Below are 17,476 nucleotides of genomic sequence, written 5' to 3' on the forward strand. Positions count from 1 at the left end.
GCCGCTGTGTGAAGAAGGGGTGAAGCCCCTTTCCTGGCAGCAACTGAGAACTTGTCCCGGGGTTGAAGGTCAGCGTAGAGAATCCAACCAGGCACAAAGGAGCAGGCAAAGGTAGGGGAAAACCAAAGGACAACTTTATTGGTAAACACTCGGCAGGATCTGCCCTCACAGGTTGACTATGTTGGAAGTAGCTGCGTGGGTCGGTTTTCTCTTCTAAAGTTTTTTCTCTGTGGATTATAACAGATCCACAGTCCCCTATTTCAAGCTTGCAACAGATCTGTAAAGTGGAGAATGTTCTTTTAGTGAAAAATTTAACCAGACTTGAGTTTGTCTTATAAAAGTGTTGCAAAAAATTTTAAAGGATTTCCTCCTATTCCATTGTGCTGAGAAATCTGCTTTTGGGAGGGAGGAATGAGGCTCTTCAATATATTCCTTCATTTTAAGGACATGCTTACATTTTAAAACATGAGCTGTTACCTCTAACAAATTGAGTAAGAACTGTTATGGACCTGTGAGCCATAATCTTGCCCAAGAGTTTTAATTAGGCCATGAGAAAAGCGGGGGTCAATTTCATCTTGATTATTAAAAATTCTTCCTTACCACAGTTGTTGAGCTTCTTGGAGACCATGTTGAAGATTTTTTCCCAAAAGCAAACTAAGATATTAGTTTATCTCGGTGAGGGTGGGAATACTGACTGGGGAACTAACTCTTCAGGTCTTCTGGGTGCTGATGGCCCCATGGACTTGTGTCTTGTTCTGTGTCTCTGTAGCTATTTTCTTTTATCTGTGACTTTTCCAAAATTTCTTTGTTAGCCTTAGCATCTTTGTTTGACAGCTTAAATCCATCGGTTTGCCTCCTTTCACTGACACTTTTGTTATTGGAAGGTTGATACCATAGTGTTAGAAAAGAGAGAGGAAGATAGGACTTCATAAAATATTATTTTCTGGGACATTGAAGAAACAGCTTTTTACCAGGCTTTACATCCTATTAGGTTTTTAAGGTTTGGCTTACAGGATTTTCAAAGGATTCGTTTATATCATCAAAGTCTTTCCCAGTTAATTGGGAGGTTTTTTTTTACAAAAATTTTTGTGATGTGGCTATACCATGCGATAAAAAGTCATCTTCATTTTATAAGAACAGATTTACTTGGTAGGGTTAATTTTTTTCTAGGGCTGTCCTAGTCAGTGGAGCCCTCTTCTACTGTGAACTTTTCTGGGAGGAGGAGGGGAAATATCTAAGGTGCTTCTTCACCTACCATGATGCTAAACCCAATCACTGGAACCTTCCCTCTTCTGCATGCCCCCCCTCCAACTCAGTTAACAGGGAATAAATGAATAATTGCACATATTTGTTAAGAGATCTGTCTTCAAAGACATAACCTGAAATTTTCAGGAAGTGGCTATAGAGAACAAAAAGTTCTTTCCATCAGGTGTGCAGTAAGCTAGGTGATTTTATCCCAGGTCTTAATGGAAAAACTTTCCTGTTAGAAAGATGTGCTTAGATTGGTGAACTCAACTAGTGAGAATTTAGCAGTACGCAAAGAAAGTACAAGATTACTTAATTTTTCCTGGTTTGTGATTGCTGCACTGGTTATGGGAGTCTAGTGAAAGGGAAAACTGGTGTTCTTCTCTTGTGAGTTGACGACGAATTTTCATTTCTAGGATACAGAAAATCCTTGAGTCAGTTTTTTGAAAATTTTCAATTTCATCAGAATGCAATCAATTCCAATCTACCAGTTGACGTTTTCTGTCTTTCTTTTTCTTTCCCTCTCTTTGTAGGGGCACAATTTGGTGAAAGGCAAGGGATTCTTAAACCAAAATCAGAACTTCCATACTCTCTGTATTACATGTATTGTCTGCCAACTTTGAGTTAAAAATCTCAAAATTCTAGAGGCTTCCAATAACATGTTGGATTCCTCCTTTTCCAATTGTGTGTGTGTTCATACACATTAGTTAATTGTTGGCGTGGGGATTTTTTTTTAACTTTAGTAACTTCTGGAATAACTCTGTACATCTACACTGTTTCTGCCAAGAGGAGAGAGGCCGAAGATGCCCCCCTCCTTTTTTTTACTGAATTTAGCATGTGGTTTGAACAGAAGGAAAAAGTTATGAGGCTTGTGTGCAATCCTGATGATATTTTATGGAGCTGTCTTCTTTCAGAGATCAAACAAGACTACAACTTTGTTAATTGACCACTGTCCCGCTTGACAGAAGTAGAGCACCTTATATCCCAGCAAGCAACACAAAAATATGACAAATATTTATTCTTGGGAGTTGAGGCCCAGGGAAGCCTGTGTAGGAATTAGAGTTGGGGTTTAGATAAATTATACAGATGCAAAAAGAACATTTAAATTTTTCTTTTGGTAATTTGTTCCGGTCTTCATCGTAGGTAGTATTTTAGTACTGCTTTCAGATTGGCAAATCCTGCCTTTGTCTATTGGTTATTTCAAAAAAAGACATTTTATTGATTCTCCTTTGTATCTTCTCTCTACTCCTCAGTTATCAGGCAGCTTGATATGACTATCTTGTGAGGAGCAGTTTGTCTGTTTGTAAAGCAGAAGTTTGCTTTGCGACCAAGATAGACTGACACTCTCTGTTCATAGGCCTTGAGTGTCAATATATTGGAAAGAAGCATCCTTTCTCCATGGTCAGCAAATAGCTAGTGAGTTCTGTCTGGATACCAGTAATCAGAAACTGAGGACCAAATAGCCACACTGGGTAGTTCCCCATTTGGAAATATGTACAAGATGTAGTGATGAAAGGCTCCTCTTGCTTGTCCACAGCGTATTTCTCTCACCTCAACCAAAGGTTAACATCAGTGAGAGATATTTTCCAAGAAGCTTGCAGCCTTCCAATTGCAGGGTCACTTTGGGGTGCTTTCTTGCCAGTGCTCATTTTACCTCATCAGACTTCTACTCTTTGAGCTGTAAACTTTTATATAATATAATGAATTTAGTGACACATTTAGTTTTCTCTTTTAAGTGTTTTTCTTCCCTGTAGTAATTTTCTTATCTGGTGTACATATACGCATTTAAAACAGAATTCTTTAGTTTCCTGAGTCTTACTTGTACTTTTGGTGGGATTATGTGAGTTGAAGCTAGAGACGTGGACAATTTTATTATTATTATTTTTTTCATGGTGATATCAAGACCACCAGTTACATTCGGAAATCTGCTCAAGCAGGGAGCAGAATACTGGCTGAGTGTGGCAAGCAAGGAGCTTATTTTATAACCAAATCTGAAATCATAATTCTGAAAAAAAAAAGCAAACAAAATTCAAGTTTTGTGAGGTTCGTTGGAGAAGGAAAAGGAAACCTCTCCCCACCCCCTACCTACACCATTTTCTCTTTGTCTGCAGTTTTGTCAAGTGCTGCCTGTCCCTGATTTTCTTTCATTCCGCTCCTTTCATGCTTTTGGCATTGAAATGTAGACTCTCTCTACTTTTTTTCTTCTTTTTTTTTGGTGAGGAAGATTAGCCCTGAGCTAACATCTGTTGCCAATCCTCCTCTTTTTGCTGAGGAAGATTGGCCCTGGGCTAACATCTGTGCCCATCTTTCTCTATATGTGGGATGCTGCCACAGCATGGCTTGATAAGTGGTATGTAGGTCCGCACCTGGGATCCGAACCTGTGAACTCCGGGCCGAGGAAGCGGAGCGGGCAAACTTAACCACTATGCCACTGGGCTGGCCCCTAGACTCCTCCTATTTTTCAGGATATTTTTCTTATTACACCTGTGGCATGCTGCTAAAGACTTTTTTTTTTTTTTTAAATCTGGAGAGTAACAGATCAGATCAACCTCAGAACCTCTCTTTTAAGACTGCATGACTTTGAAGGGATTACAAAATGAATAGCAGGGCTTTTTTACCTTGAGGTTAGAGCCTGATTCAACAGCTGCTGAGGGAGCTGAACTAGATGGCTTCAGGACTTGGCGATTTAATGAAGTATTTTGCCGGCTGCTGTCTCTGTCTCTCTCTCTACTGGCCATTTTGGCCACCTTTTCTCAAAGCCTGAGAATAACTAAGCCCTCTTCCCTCTGAGACAGCTCTGTCTGGGTCGGCCCTCCACAGCACTTGCACAAAGCAGTACCTAATCTGCTTGTGAGAGTGCTTGCCAGAAGTGTCTTTTTATGCTGATGTTACATGTAAATTAATCATTTGAAAACAAAGAAAGATATTAAATTATTCTACCTTAGACTTCCCCTGCCAGCATTCCATCAAGTTCTGAGATGTTGAATTCAGAGTAAGTTATCCTCATCCTAAACACAAAGCTGACTTTTTTTTTCCATTGCTTGTAAAGTTCTGAACAGTTACCAGTATTGGTTGGCATTCGTCATATTGAAGAGAATTATGAAATCTCATATCTATATAGCAATCTTTTCAAAGAAAAGACCCAGCATCTTCCCGTTTATTCACTAGCACTTAAGTAATAAGTTTGAGTAGGCCAGGGGGGTGCTTAGTGAACACAACTTTGCTAGTTGAGGGAGTAGAAATAGTTGCGTTTTCTATAACATTTGTTTACCATGTGGAGAAACCTCTCTCTCTAGAGCAGCACTTTTTCTCAAAGCTTCCCTCCTGACAGATGATGTTTTAAATTGTTGCTCAGTAAGGGCTACTTTCAGTGGCTACTCATAGAGATGATAGATTGTGAATTATGCAGAATTCCTTGCACATTCATGGGTGCCGCCATCCCTTGTCTCTCACACTGATTCAATTCCTGCTACCAACCTGCAGGCCACAGCTGGGTTGAGAGTGACTCATCTAGATAAGCTTATGCCTCTAAAGTGCTGGTTACTTGAGAATGCTGCCAATTTAGATGATGCAGTGCCTGAGTTTTATTTTTTTTTAATAACAGCTTTATTGAGACATAATTCACAATATATATAATTCAGCCATTTAAAGTATACAGTTTGATGTTTTTTAGTATATTCAGAGTTCGACAAACTTCACCACAATCAATTTTAGAACAATTTAATTACTTAGCAGTCAACCCCCACCCCCAACCCTGAGCATCTATCAGCCACCAATCTACCTATGGTCTCTATGGACTTGCTTATTCTAACATCTCATATAAGTGGAATTATGCAATATATGGTCTTTTGTGACTAGCTTCTTTCACGTAGAATGATATTTTCAATGTTTATCCATATTGAAGCATATATCAGTACCTCATTCTTTTTTATAACCAAATAATGTTCCATTATATGGATGTATCATATTTTATTTATCCATTCATCATTTGATAGACATTAGAGTTGTTTCCACCTTTTGGCTATTATGAATAATACTGTTATGAATATTTCATATACAAGTGTTTTTTGTGAACATATGTTTTCAATTCTTTTGGGTACTTAAGAATGGAGTTTCTGGGTCATATGGTGACTCTGTTTAAACTTTTGAGTAACTCCCAATCTGTTTTCAAAAGTGGCTGCACTATTTTACAATCCCATCAGCAACATATGAGGGTTCCAATTACTCCACATCCTGCCAATACTTGTTATTGTCTGTCTTTTTAATTATAGCTATCCTAGTGGGTATGAAGTGGACCACTCAAAGTGGTTTTGATTTGCATTTTTCTAATGACTAATAATATTAAGCATGTTTTCATGTGCTTATTAGCTGTTTGTATATCTTCTTTGGAGAAATGTCTATTCAGATCCTTTGCTCATTTTTAATTGGGTTGTCTTTTTATTATTGAATTGTAAGAGTGTTTTAGATATTCCGGATACAAGTCCTGTAACAAACTATGATCTGTGAATATTTTATCACATTTTGTGAGTTTTTTTTTTTTTCACTTTCTTGATGGTATCCATTGAAGCACAAGTGTTTTTAATTTTGATGAAGTCTAATCTATTTTTTTCTTATGTGGCTGGTGATTTTGGTGTCATATCTAAGATGGCTTTGCCCAATCCAAGGTCACAAAGATCTACACTTAAGTTTCCTTTTAAGAGTTTTATAGTTTTAGCTGTTAAATTTAGGTTTTTGATCAATTTTGAGTTAGTTTTTATATAACTCATAAAATGGGACTAGGGGTCCAACTTTGTCCTTTTGCATGTAGATATCCACTCATCACCGCACTGATTGTTGAATCTTTCCCCATTTAACTGTCTTGGCACACTTTGTGTAAAATCAATTGACTGTAAATGTGAGGGTTTATTTCTGGACCTTGAGCTATATTCCATTGATCTTATACCAGTACTACACTGTCTTAATTACTGTACATTTTTATAGTAAGTTTTTAAATGAGGAAGTGTGAATCCTCCAACTTTATTCTTCTTTTTCAAGATTATTGGCTTATTCTGGGTCCCTTGAATTTCTGTATGAATTCTAGGGTCAGCTTGTCAATTTCTACAGAAGAGTTGGTTGGGATTCTGATAGAGAGTGCATTGAATCTGTAGATCAATTTGGGGAGTATTGCCATCTTAACAATGTTAAGTCTTCTGATCCATAACCACGGGATGTCTTTCCATTATTTAGGTCTTTTTCACATTTTCAACAATGTTTCATAGTTTTAAGAGTATAAATTTTACACTTCATTTGTTAAATTTATTCCTAAGTATTTTAATTTTTGATACTATTATGAATGGAATTATTTTCTTAATATCCTTTTTAAATGGTTCATTGCCAGTGTATAGAAATATAATTGATTTTTGTATATTGACTTTGTATCCTGCAACCTTGCTGAAAGTACCTGAATAATAATCATTTCTGTACAGAGAACTAACATGAAGACGTAACAAATGCAAATTAGGCCAGAGAAATCACTAGCTATATTTGGCTTATGTTTAGGTTTGTGTAAGCAGCTGGAGTCATAATTTTATGTTTTTATGTGTTGTTCTTTGGATAAAGTAAATGCCACCACTCCTTCTGGTGTATATTTCTAGATGAGGAAATGGTTCATTTACTCTCATGTAATTTGGGTTTCTTTTTGGGGATGCACTTCATAACCATGAAGCAGAGATAAAATTCATCTATAAAGGGACTGAACTTCAGCCTCATTAACACTCTAGGCTAAGGGTCATATCTAAACCGCTATAGCTGTTGTGTCCTGATAATGGTAAGTGGACTGCAGGCCACCAAACAAAAGGTCCTGTTGTCACCTAGCTATCTTTAGAGATGACTCTCATAAAGTGATTTTTAAAAAGTATTTATCAATCAACCACTTTTCAGTAAGCACCTATTATAGGCCCAGCTATGTGCTAGGAAGAGATCAGAGTAAAGGGGACACAATTAAGGGAAAATCTTGAGGTCACTGCCCTCAAGGAGCTAATAGCTATTAAAAACCAAAAACAAAACAGAACGGCAACACCGTGATGCCAGTATGATGATATGTTGGATTGTATGATACAGATTTTTTAAATGTAGGCATTCAAAAAAGAAATGAGTCAGTGTAGGCTGAAGTAGTCATCAGTATTACCTGTGGCTGCCTCTTATCCTTTATGGATTAGGTGGGGACATGATTGAACTCAAGCAATAGATTATAGGTCTCAATGGATATTTCAAACACTAGGAGGTGGTACCTCTGGAAAGACAATAAAGAGTGACCTCGAGTAAGGGATTGAAATCTATTTCTGCCTTTTCAACAGTGCCACCCCAGTCAAGTTAGTTAGTTTCTTCCTCATCTAGAAATATACACCAGAAGGAGTGGTGGCATTTACTTTATCCAAAGAACAACATATAAAAACATAAACTTATGATTCCATCAGCTTACACAAACCTAATGCCTATATCATTGCACTTATTAGGAACATGTTTTGATGTCTTTAACTATACAAGTCTGCAATAACACGAGGAAGTAATTAAAATTGAGGGCGATTAATGCCTTTAAGTCTGGATGAGAGGCAATGAAGATGCCCAATGTGCTGGTCAGATCAAGAATTATTAATTTTGCTCTCAAGGTTTCCATTGATCATGGTGGCTTACTTTGAGGTTCTGTATAAATGGGGTTTTAGAGTGTTGGTTAAGGGAGGGAAGTGAGAAGCACAAATCAAACAATTCTAGGAGTAAGGAATGCACGAACAATTTTTTTTACAAGGGCTTGGCTGAATTAGACGATGTGGCTTTTTGAAATGTACCCCCCCACCTCCCAATCATGGGCTCTGTTTTCTGCAGGTTAACTTCCTTGCTTGTGGAAGTGTAGTCCCACGATCTGGCCGCTAGGGGGACTGCAAGTGTCCTGTGGCAGGATTTCCCTGGGAATGGTTGGCCTCCTTTGGTGGATTCAACACATCACAGGATAACTTGAGCCAGAACCACCCACCTACCAGACAATAAATAAGTTACCACAGTACTTAGTATTTTATCTGAGATGTTCTTTCCCAAAGTGCAAAATATTTTTAGTAACACTGTTTGACTCCTCGATACCTTTTTCTGAATGTGGAGAGGGAACTGTGACATTGGACATATTCCAGGAGCACTTTACAGTTTACAGAGCAGTTTCATATTCCATTATTGCATTTCATCCTCATTTCTACCCTATACAAGTACCCAGGTTTTACAGTATTATAATACTCTTCATACTATTATAATACTGTTATTCCCATTGTAAATATTATGTTCAGATAGGTTAGGTAACGTGTCTAAAGTCAAACAGCTTCAAAGTGGCAGAGCTGAGATTTAAGTCCTGCTCTTTTTTCCTCAAATCAAGTGTTCCTTTTTTTATCACACGGCTCTCTCATCTTATAGATAAGAAGTAGGAGGTTCAGAGAGGCAAAGGAAACCTTAACTGGTATCAATAATAGAAACTGGTGAAGCTCTTAAGACTTCTGGGTCCCTTATCCACTCATCAGACTGTTGGATTAGGTTGTGTGGGAGTTCTGGGTGCCAATATGCTTGTCATCCTACTCTGTAGACTGCATTTATTCAACATATGCTTATTGAACATTTACTATATGCCAAATTCTTTACTAGGCACCAATGATACAGCAATGAACAAGGCAGACAAAAATTCCTCCCTTCGTGGACTTGACACTTTAGTGAGAGAAGACATGTAGAATACATCAGAGAGTGAGAAGTGTCATGAAGAATAACTTAGCAGAGTGAGGGGGATAGACATTGATGGTGGGAGGGACTATTTTATATTTGTTGTTCAGGGAAGGCCTTACTGAGAAGGTGATATTTGAGCAGAGACCTGAAGGAAATGAGGAAGTGAGCCATAGGGATATCTGGGGTTAGACTATTCCAGATACAGGCAACCACAATTACAAAGGGCCTGAGGCAGGAGCATACTTCGTGTGATGGGGGACAGCAGGGAGGCCTGTATGGCTCATTTAAATAAGTGGAGAGTGATAAAAGATGAGATCAGAGTTAATGAGAGGCATCACAGGTCTTCCTTATGACTTTGGTTTTTACTCTGATGTGGGGAGCCATTGGAAGGTTTTGAGCAGAGGAGTAACATGATCTGACCTATATTTTAACAGAATCCTTCTTCTTCATAACATCTACCACTCTGGTAATTTATACATTTGTTTGTTTACATATTGTCTGTGTGGAGAAGAGACCATAGGAGCAAGAGGGAAGCAGAGAGATAAGGCTACTTCTGTGATCCAGATGAGAGATGGTAGTGGCTTAGACCAGGGTGGTATTGGTGGAGGAGATGAGAAGTGGCTGGACTCTGGATGTGTTTTGATGGTAGAGCCAACAGCGTTTACTGACAGATTAGATATTCATTGTGAGAAAAAGAAAGGAGTCAAGGCTGGTTGCCAAACTTTTGATCTGGGCAGTTTGAAAAACGTGATTGCCATTTACTGAGATAGTGAAGACTGTATGTAGGTGGAGCCAGGTATGTGTGTGTAGGGCAGTAGGAATCAAGCGTTTGATTTTGGAAGTATAAAGTTTGAGTTATCTGGTGAACATCCTGATGCCTTCTTCTCAGTTAATTTTGATGCAGTGCCCTCAGCTTTCTTGCTCTTCAAGGAGATTGAAAGGAACTTTAGAGATCACCTAGGCCTTTGGTGCCCTCTCCCGTTTCTCCTTTTCCTTTATAGAGGCCTAGAGAAAGGTAGAGCCTTGTCCAGGGTGAAGCAACAAGCTGGCAATAGAACTAGAGCACAAACTCAATTCTCCTGGATTCCAACTTGGTGCTTCTTTTTTCAGTGTTATTCTGAGACCTCATTAGGGGGAGAGAGTGAGTCTCTTCTTCTTGCCCAAATCTTAAACATGGTAATTAAACTAAATAGTGAATAAAAAAACTAGAACACCACACAAATTAGCAGCTGCCTCCAATCAAACCAAAATATTATTATTATGTTTTTACTGAACCCATACCAAAATAATTTACCCATGAAAAACACAGTAAGCAGACTTTTAAAGGCCATTGAGCTTCGATCAAAGTTGGAACCTACAGAGAATCTGAACAGAAATGTCCTGAGATCATAAGATGTAGGAATTCATAGAACCCAGGAGACCATCTTGTCCAGGTAGATCATTTGATGGATGAGGTGCCTGAGGCATGAGATGGAAAGGAACTTGACCAAAGTCACACAGGAAGCTAGTGCCTTTTAATCAGAGCCTGTTCTGATGGTTACCTGTCTGTTACCTTCCTTGGAAAAGACTGGGTTGGAAAAGTGATTCCCCATTCAGAACAAAGAATTATAATAATAGCAATAATAATGATAGCACTTACTGTGTGCCAAATTTTGGTGCCTTACATGGGTTAACTCATTTAATTCTTACAACAACCTTGGTAAATAGTCCCAGAGAGGTTAAGTAAATTGCCCAAAGGTCACACAGCTAGGAAGCAGCAGAGCTTGTGTACACACCCAGGAAGTCTGGCTTGTAATCATGAGGTTCTGACCATTGTATAATACCAGTAGCTTCTCAGATTAGCCAGCCGTTCACCTCTACCATCCCAAAAGACTGGTGAATGGTAGACTTCATTATGCACTGCGCCTATTATAGTCCACTGATCCTCACCAAATAGCTGAGTGCCTGTGGATTAAAGTGGAGGTAGAGGGACACAAATGGGGTGGTGGAAAGAAATTGATCATTGACAATAAGGATTGGAAAGCAGAACTATAGAAATTAATGAAAAAGGCCTCGAGTTCCCAAGGTGTTTGAAAATCTCAAAGCCCACTACAAATCTGAGCAATTCAGTGCCTGCTTATAGGAGAGCTACTAAGATAAGCTGGAATCCCTTGATGTTTGATGTTTGGGTGTAGAAAGGATTCCAAAACATGTTTTGGGCCTGTTTACTCTGCCTACCCATCTTTCCCTTTCATCTTTGTTTAAAAATACAAAGGTTAGTAAGTGTCTAGTCTGGGAGTTTACAGTTGTTCATTTGAAAAACCTATTTCATCAGCCTTTTAAATAAAAAAGACCAAATTAGACTGAGATATTTCAATCACCAACTGTCTAATAATAGACCAAAAATCTTAATCATGTTTATATTTTCAGTTGATATATTGTTTGCTTTGGATACTTGCTGGGCCTTGCTGGGGTGCTAGATTGACTCAAAATATGCCAGGTCAGATGTGGAATTGAATAGAGTGGGCTCTTCTCTTGGGACATCTCTATTCTTCCAGGTTCAGAGTTTCCCATCAGAGATGACCTCACAGTATCCTGGAAAAGCTGTGCTGGAGGCTTTGGGATTTAGGGTAGTGAAACAATGTGGTGTTGTTTCCCAAAGCCTTCTCAGTCATTCCCTCTACCAGAGTTCGGATCTTCATCACTCTTGCCTGGATTAGTGTGGTGACCTTATGCCTGCTCTCTCTGGTCCTCTCTGCTGCTCTCTGATTCATATTGTATTCATGCCACCAAACTGACCTTCCCAAAGTTCAGCTACAATATTGTTAATATCCTCTTTTAAACATCTGTTAGTCTATAAGCTCCTTGAGGGTTGGAACTCTGTCTAACTTATCTCTCTATTCTCAATGCTTAGCACACAAGAAGCCTCGCTGGGAAGTTATGTAATGTTTGAAATCGCAGCTCCTCCCATTTGCTTATAGGTTCAAGTTGAAATTTTTTAAGTCTGGTATGGTGTTCAAGGCTTTTCATGAACTGGCTTGTTTTTCTAGCCTCAATTTCTGTAATTCCCTTACAAAAATCTTAAACTCAAGCCAAATGGATCTAGTCATTGTCCCCTTAAACCATCCTTGCTTCTTTATTCTTTGAACTTGTTGTTTTTCCTATTATTCCTTTGGCCTTGAAGGCTATCCCAATTTTAATACTATCCATTCTTCTAAGCTTAGCTCAAATACAGTCTCCTACAGATGAACTTTCTCATCCCCTAACCCATCAAGAAGTGATCTCTATGACATGATATGGTTGAAAGAATGTAGGCTTCAGTTTCCTCACCTGTGAACTAAGGCTAGAAATCTCTAGCTTATAAGATTTTAGGGGGAGAGGATCAGATGACATGATGGATGTTAGGTACAAGTCAAGAGTCAGTGCTTAATACCTTTTAGATTTATCCCTTTTGTCCTTCTCCATCAATATGGTACTTAGTTTCTTAAGTTATAATTGTTTGTGTGCATGTTTTATATATTCTTCTAAATTGTACCCTCTTTTAGGGCAAAGATTTGTTTCGTGTATATCTTTGTGTAAGATATACAAAACTCATAGCTTAGCTTGGCACATATTATGTATCCCATAAGTATTTCTTTAGTAAGTGATTCTGAGCCAATAGTATTAAGTGACTGCCAAAAACAACTGATGGATCATAAGTTCCATTAATAGAAATATGGGGTTCAGAATAAAGGAAGTGATAGTCTTGCTCTGTTAAATTCTGGTAAGACCATATTTGCAATGTGGTGTTCAACTCAGGTATTCATGAGGCATCTCCTCTTATAAAGCATGGAGAAGCTGAGATGCCGAGTTGGGTATGGGAAGGCAGGCAGGGAGCAGTGGACATAAATATTGTCTCAATATATCTGAAGGACTGTCATGAAATAAAGGAGTTAGATATTTTTCCGTAGTACCCCAAAGGGCAAAACCAATGAGGATAGATGACAGTTCAGTAAAAGGAAAACATTTTCTCGGAGTGGTTTCACCCTACATTAGAAGTTGCCAGCGTGGGCCAGATGAGTTTTGTTTGTGCCTCTGTGTGTGTGTGTGTGTGTGTGTGTGTGTGTGTTTATCAAATTAGTTGCTAACATTTCACATAAAAATTCCGATTTCCAGCTTTGAGAATGAAGATCTGGCATTACCGGGCCTACATTCTTGCATGGCAGTAACCAGCTGAAGGTGAGGAGCAACTGCTCCTCTAGATGGAGCATGTACTTTCCAGTTTGCCTAGACACCAGCAACCTGCTTTATTCACTTAAGTTATTTGCTTGGCTCTTCTAGGCATTTGAATTTGCCATCCCTGTCAGATCAGGGACCTAGGGAAATTTTGAGAGCCTTCCTTACCCCAAGGGCTTTTGCTCCTCATTATGGAGGGACTAAAGAAAAGTACAAGGGACACTGCAATCAGATTGGACCTGGCTTTCACTTCTGGCACAGCCATTTACCAACTGTATGACCTTGGGTGAGTAACTTAAACTCTCTGAGCCTCATGTCCTTAATCTGTAAAATGCTCTCCTCACAGCATTATTGTGAGGAGTAAATAAAACAATTTAGATAAAGGGCATGCCACTTAGTAGATGCTGAAGTATTAATTTCCTTCTTATTAATCACACCCTTTCTTTCCATTTGCAGTATCACATAAGTAGTAATTCACCCTCATTGAAGACATTTAAGAACCTGGACTTACTGGGACCATGTATATAGGGAAAGGGTTTGGACTCACAGTAGGTGATTTCCACAGTCACTTCCTAACAATTTACAAGCCTGTACATGACTACAGATTGCCCATATGGATGATTTTAGGCATACCTTGCTGAGTTAAGGATTTTTAATAAATGTCAGAGAGGCTGAGGGCTCTTGGGAAAGAAGTTGGGGTGAGTGCCAAAGTATAATATGTTGAGGTTCAGGCATAGGCTTTGGCATCTGACAGACCAGTTTAAATCCTCGCTCTGACAATTACTAACTGTGTGTTCTGGGCCACTTAATCTTCCCTAGTTTCAGTTTCCTCATTTCTAAAATGATGATACTAATACTTCCCTCCTTGGGTTCTTGTGAGAATAAGTGAGATAATGAATGTGAAAATCTTGACCAGTGCCTGGCCCAGAATAAAAGCTTGATAAATGGCACTTATTTATTATTGTTGTTGTTGTTATTACTGTGACGACGACTACTACTACTATTAGACCAGACAAGCAAAGCTTGGGAAAACACAGGCTAGACTCCGAATGAAGAATATGGGCCTCTCCCCAGGCCACTGCTGTCAGTTCCTCCCCTCCACAAAGCTCCAAGTTTCTAAAACACTTTGGCTGGAATGTAAGCATGAGGTCATTGCAGATAACGGGGAGTGTGATTTGCTTTGGTAATGTGAGTTATTAAGTTACTTCCCTCAGTCCAGCTGAAATCTTTTACTAGTTAATGCTTGTTTCAAAGTACAAGACTGAGCTTGTCTGAGAAGAGAGGGAGAGTGAGAAGACGCCCCCTCCTCTCAGCCAGAGATCATGGTCCTCCACAGGGAACAGAATGACTCAGTGCAAAGTCTGCGCCCTTGGTGAGTTTGGGGCCCTTACATTTAAACCAGTCACTCCATTGCACACATTGGTCCCCTTCCCCCAAGAATCACTGGGCAAGAATTTCCTTGACTCCTTCCATGGCCTGGAACCATCCCCCTTCTCATCCTTGTGCTCCACACAGCTGGTAAAGGGCAGACAGCAGAACAAAAACAAGCCTCTTAGCACAGAGAGAGAGCTTCACAGCAGTGCTGAATTTGCTTGGGTATCTCATGTTAACAAAGGATCTTCCTGACTGCCTCTCAACACCCCAAACAGATTAAAACATTTTTTTAACTGTGTCTCAGAGCAGCTCCTTGCCTGGGTATATTTAAAGATCTGCTGAGTCATTGAAGAGCAAGCTGGCAGATCGTAAAAGGAAAGGACTATACCATGGTCTGTGGGGGAGTAAGTTCAGAGGTGAAATCTATTTGGTTTCCTCCCATGGGGGTGGACAAAGTGACCCATTTCTAGCCCCCACGACTCTTGAGAGCATCTATTAAGACTTCTTATTCTATCACTTTTGGTTTCTTTCTCAGTTTATAAAAGAGTAAGGGTGAGAGGGAGGGAGAATTTGTCCCAGTGGGTCAGTTGTCTGGAATTGTAATGTTCCTGCTGTTTGTAGCTGAGTGTAGTATGAAAGTGTCAGTTTGATGTGTTCATTTCCATCTTTCCTTTTCAGTTTCTGGTCACATGCATTGTTACCGGGGTACATGCCAGTTGCTGGAAAGTGATACATATTTCTTTCTACTTTATTCTCCACTGCACTTCTGAATGTATTAGTGGAGAAATTAGCAGTTAACAAGTGTTCATTTTTAAGTACAGATTGGAGCTTGCTTAGAGCCAGTTGTCACCCTGGTTTTCATCCTATAAACCTATAGTCCAGAAATTTGACAAAGCCCTGAGCTGCTTCTTGGTTCTGGCCTCTTTGAACCCTGTTCCACAGACTCCAAGCCCCTTTCTCTTTCAAGGCAACTGCTCTCCTCTTTGTCCGTTGCTGCCTTCCTTCATTTACTTTTGCCATCTCTAGTTCCTCAGTCTGTCTTCCATGACTGGTACAGCCTCTAACTCCACTTTCACCATGCCATCTCCCTCACATCAAAATGTTCCTCATAGTCCCTTACTTTGCTGAAACCACCTGTGGGCAGAGCAGCCAGAGTGGATCCAGAAAGGATGCTTCTTGGATAACTGTAAAAGTTTGGTGTCAAGATGTTTTATCAGTGACAGCAGTGACTTGTTTAGGCAGCCGTATCAGGGACCTAGAAGAAATCAGGCAGACCAAAAGTTGCTTGAAGCTGGCAGGAGACGTATTCCTCTGCCTTCCTTTCCCCCTCTTTTTTTTATTGAGGCATAATTGACGTATATTAGTTTCAGGTGTACAACATAATGATTCGATATTTGTATTTCCCTTTTGCATTCAGTTTTTAGAAGGTTTTCAGAGAATATCGTGGCTGGCTTTGTTATATAGCCAATTGATATGAGAAATGATGGAGGAGTGAAAAATGGGAGTGGAGTCATTGAACATATTTTGAGACTAAATGATTCCAATTCCCAGGAAGAATAAAGTGCTTGCAAGTTCACTAAGTACTTTCAGGCACATTATCTCCTTTGCTTCTCAAAACCACTTGGAGGTCGGCACAACATCCCCATTTCACAGATAAGGAAACTGAGACTAGAGGCAGTTAAGGGACATTCCATGGTAATTTAGACAATAAGTGAAGGAACCAGGGTTTGGACCATGAATTTTTTTTTTTTTTTGGCTGAGGAAGATTCACCCTGAGCTAACATCTGTTGTCAGTCTTCCTCTTTCTGCTTGAGGAAGATTTGCCCTGAGCTAACATCTGTGCCAATCTTCGTCTATTTTGTATGTGGGATGCCACCACAGCATGGCCACCAACGAGTGGTGTAGGTCCGCACCCAGGAACTGAACCCAGGCCGCTGAAGCAGAGTGCGTCGGTCGAACTTAACTGCTAGGCCATGGGGCTGGCCCCTGGACATGAATTTTTGATTGTAACTCTAACTTTTTTTCAAGCTAACTGCCCAGATTTGCTATTGAATAAATGAATAAATGAGTACATATTTGATTTGGAAACATTATTTCCAGCTTCGAGTTAAGGATTTGCTCTGTCCTTTGTGGAGCATCATTTTAATTCTCACCAGTATCAATCTGGTTACATGATAAACATTTCATTCATTAATTCACTAATTCATTATGTTATTCACTGATACATTTCTTGAGTGCCAACTTTGTACCAGACCTTGTACTGGATTCTGAGGATACAAAGAGAAATAAGACATTGTCTCAGGTCTCAAAGATCTCATAGACTGGAGACTGACATCTTAGTAGTAAACATAAGAGCAGCTGGTTATGAAATGCCATTACCAAAATCTCCAGTCATATCCCTCATGCACAGTGAGTACGGCCCTTCTAAAAATGGGGATGTCTTTTATTTTGGGTACATAAATATGAAGCCTTTTGAGTAACTGCCTTTTAATGTAATCCTGTCTTCCTGAGAACAAAAGTGAAACATTTCAGCCTGTGTGTGGGTGTGAGAGAGAGAGAGAGTTAAGCATGTGATGGTAGATGGGAGCTGAGGGATTGCTAACTAGGAGCCATGGGGGACTTAGGTTGTCCTAGTGAGTTCCAACTCTATATGTATGTATTCTATAGAGGATCGGGGTGACAAGGATTGTTGTATAAGTGCTGATCTTAGATCTTTTTCCGAGTAAATGGTCATCAGACCTGGAGCATCACTATTCTACTTGCTTTGAAAACCTGATGCTCAAGGCTCTTTTCTAGCATGGGTAAATTGATTCTCATCAAATTAAAATTTTTTGAGCATTACCTCTCAGTGCTAGGTGCTGTTAGATGTTGTCAAGGTATTTTCTTGTTTAATCCTTAGTCTGATCTTAGGCAGTTCTTTTTAGTTCTA

At 39.4% G+C, this 17,476-nt stretch overlaps 1 protein-coding gene across 3 annotated transcripts in view; it reads left to right on the plus strand.

The window, feature by feature from the left end:
• AR (androgen receptor) overlaps positions 1–17,476 on the plus strand; it is a 159,280-nt gene that overhangs the window by 2,889 nt on the left and 138,915 nt on the right. The window lies entirely within an intron of this gene.

This window comes from Diceros bicornis, chromosome X (genome assembly GCF_020826845.1).
Source record: "Diceros bicornis minor isolate mBicDic1 chromosome X, mDicBic1.mat.cur, whole genome shotgun sequence".
NCBI lineage: Eukaryota > Metazoa > Chordata > Mammalia > Perissodactyla > Rhinocerotidae > Diceros > Diceros bicornis.